We start from the raw sequence: 3390 nt of genomic DNA, 5'->3' as shown, positions 1-3390 counted from the left end.
ATAGAACATGGGAAAGCAAAGTAAATTTTTTTTAATGATGAAATATTGATAAAATAGAGTAAGTAATTTTTTTGAAAATGCCAAGTGGCAAAGAACTATAACACCATGGTAGTAATTTCTGAATTTGATTTTTAAGCTCTGTAAGTTTTTTTTGGGGGAGGGCAATGGTAGGAAGAAGTTTTGATATTAACATTGTTATTACTAAAATGTTAAAATTTTTCATTCAAATTTTTTTTAAAAATTTAAGTCGGATAATTGAAAAACGATGCCAACCGAATAGGTGGTCATGTACTTGAAGGTAGAAGTAAAAATAAAATAATGAAGCATGACAATAGAAAATAAATTTATTTCTAAATTCTGTTAGAATTAATTTTTTTTTGGGGGAGGGGGCCATAGGGGAGAATTTTTGATATTAACCAGTGTTACAATTAAAATATTAAATTTAAAATGGTTTGATTGCAAATTGATGCCTATAAATAAGTGGTTCTGTAGACTAACTTTTACATTTCAATTAGAGAAAGAAGCAAAATTAGACAACACAGCATAAGAAAACAATAAAAAAAGGGAAAATTACTGTAGAGTCCCACAGAAGACAATTTACTACCAGAAGGTCCCATGAAATCCCCAATTCCTCATAAGTCCCCAGGGACCTCTGGGTAAATAATTTGAGTTGTGATATTACGTACTTGCCCTCAGTCATTGATAAAGGAAAGAAAAGAGGGAGAGACGCTGATTGGCTTCATTTAGTGCGGTTGTTTGTTATGCATGCACAAGGAAGAGAAGCTTCTGAAAGAAAGAAGGGAGTTATGCGCTGGTACTCCATCGCAGGCAAGCGACATTATTTCTTCATCTTCTTGGTACGTCTCATCATTAACAACATTTCTCTTCTTCTGTACACAACCAGTGTCAAGTTTAATGTTGGTCTGAAAAGTTGATTGTGTGTTGATATGTGGGTATTAAAGATGTGATTCAACTCACTAGAAATATTAAGGGAGGCTCATTTTAGTCATATGTGGTTTTAATCATGTTAGGTGTGGTTTTACTATGTGTGGCTAGGGTTAGAAAGCAATGCTCTGTTTTTCGGTGAATGAGGCTCTGTTTTTCGGTCACTGATGCTGTGTTGCTGATGAAGATGAGTGGAAAATAACAGATATTTATTATTGTAACCCCTCAAATGCGATGGTTAAATGTGTTGTTAATGGGTACATCGAAGGTTGTTAACATAACTGTATGACTTGTTATTAACAACCAGTCGCAGCTTTAATGCTGGTCTGAAAAGTTGATTGGGTGTTTATACGTTGGTATTAAGCATGTGATTCAGCTCTCTAGAAATATCAAGGGAGGCTCATTTTAGTCATATGTGGTTTTAATCATGTTAGGTGTGGTTTTTACTATGTGTGGCTATGGTTAGAAAGCAATGCTCTGTTTTTCGGTGAATGATGCTCTGTTTTTCGGGCAATGATGCTGTGTTGCTGATGGAAATGAGTGGAAAATGACAGATATTATTATTGTAACCCCTCAAATGCGATGGTTAAATGTGTTGTTAATGGGTACATCGAAGGTTGTTAACATAACTGTATGACTTGTTATTAACAAGTGATTGTGGCAGGTTGATATCCAGGATGGCAACTTCCAGTGCAAAGCAATTGTTTTGCTACCTCCATATAGGAGGACAATTTATTAATGGTGTAGAAGGTGAAACGCAGTATGTTGGAGGTGGTGTGAGAACAAGAATGATAAAGGAAGGGACATCATATGGAGAATTTAGAACAATGGTGGCATCAATTGTGGGAAAAGAAAGTAATGGAATGGTTATGAAATTCACAAACCTTTGATGAGTGTACATTTGTGGACCTTGTAGATGATGAAGGAGTAGAACATTTGATTAACTTCAATGGCGACAGTGGTCATGTATATATAGGAGAAAATGGAGATCAAAATTCACAACTAACAAGGGATGTTGTAATAGAAGAGCAACATGTGTAAGTTGTGTTATTTAAATTTCGAAGTAATATTAGCTATTGTCAACTGTTGTGCATAAGTTGTTATTATAGTGATCGAAGGTTGTCATTAACGACCCCTTGACCTGTTCTGTTATGTAGGATGGAAGACTTGTTCGGAGGTTCAGATACATTGTCCATGTCTCCACCTAATGTGGTTAGTGAAGACCCACTATTGTTGCCATGTGGTTCAGAAATGATGCCAACCCCAATTCCGGAAATGAATTCAACAAAGTGGAAGGGTTTGGTTATCGGAGAAGGACAGATTTTTCCTAATGCAGTGGCTCTTAGGCAAGCACTGTATAGGTACAGTATTGCTGTGAAGTTTTCATACAAGTTTGTGAAGAACAATCAACAAAAGATCATTGTGAAGTGTATGGCGGAGGGATGCCCGTGGTATATGGGTGCATACTCAATGGGACAAAGACAAGATTCTGAGTTGTTAATAATTAGAAACCTTAAGAAGTGAGCATGTGCATTATGCACAGGACAGCTTGGTTGTATCTCACTCTAGAGGGTCAAACTTAACATCATCAATCATGATAGATTCTTTGAGGTGTAATATAGACAAGAATGCTAATGAAATTAGAAGAGATCTGTATAGAGAATATGGGGTGCGACTGAATTATAGTCAAGCATACAGGGGTAGAGAAAGAGCATTGAGGGAAATACATGGTCGTGCACAGGATTCATACATGGCGATTCCCTGGATTTGTGAAAGGCTCATTGAAACTGATCCAAACACAAGTGCTCGATGGGAAGGGTTGGATAGTAACAGATTTCAGAGGGTGTTCATTGCTTATGGATGCTCAATTAATGGATTTTTAGAAGGGTGTCGACATATACTTTATATAGACGGCTGTCATCTAAGTGGTCCTTACAGGGGACATTGATTTCAGCTAATGCATATGATGCAGACAATGAACTATTTCCATTAGCATATGCTATAGTTAGTGGGGAGACATATGATGATTGGGCTTGGTTTCTCCAAAGTCAAAGACATCACAAGATCAGTGGAGACAACGATAGTTTCAGATCGGAATAATGCCATTATAGGTGCTGTGCGAACAATATTTGGTGGCGAGAGACATGCTTTTTGTTATAGGCATGTGAAAGAAAATTTTAGTGCACATTATTTAAAAATTAACCGAGGCAGGGACGAGTTTCAGGTACTTCAAAGGACGTTGCATTGAAAATGCTGGATGGAATCGCCTATGCAAGGATTGAGGATGAATATGTTGCTGCAATGGGGAAACTTAGATCATTTTGTCCACAATTGCTGATTGGGTTGACACTCAAGGAGATGTAGATTGTGGTGGGCTTTAAGCAAATTCCCGTTTAAAACGATGGGATACTCACACCACTAATGTTGCGGAGTCATTTAATGCCT

At 37.1% G+C, this 3390-nt stretch overlaps 1 long non-coding RNA gene across 1 annotated transcript; it reads left to right on the top strand.

Annotated features, from left to right (window-relative positions):
- The first annotated feature begins 807 nt into the window (after window positions 1–807).
- On the top strand, window positions 808–2448 carry LOC114749980 (uncharacterized). Its single transcript, XR_003740640.1, has 3 exons — window positions 808–857; window positions 1610–1982; window positions 2103–2448. It is a non-coding gene; the product is annotated as an uncharacterized LOC114749980 (long non-coding RNA).
- The last annotated feature ends 942 nt before the right edge of the window (window positions 2449–3390 follow it).

The sequence above is a fragment of the Neltuma alba genome, unplaced genomic scaffold (assembly GCF_004799145.2).
Source record: "Neltuma alba isolate B1F8T4 unplaced genomic scaffold, ASM479914v2 tig00000050_pilon, whole genome shotgun sequence".
Taxonomy (NCBI): domain Eukaryota; kingdom Viridiplantae; phylum Streptophyta; class Magnoliopsida; order Fabales; family Fabaceae; genus Neltuma; species Neltuma alba.
Note: the sequence above shows the minus strand (reverse complement) of the source record. Positions and strands in the feature narration are given on the sequence as shown.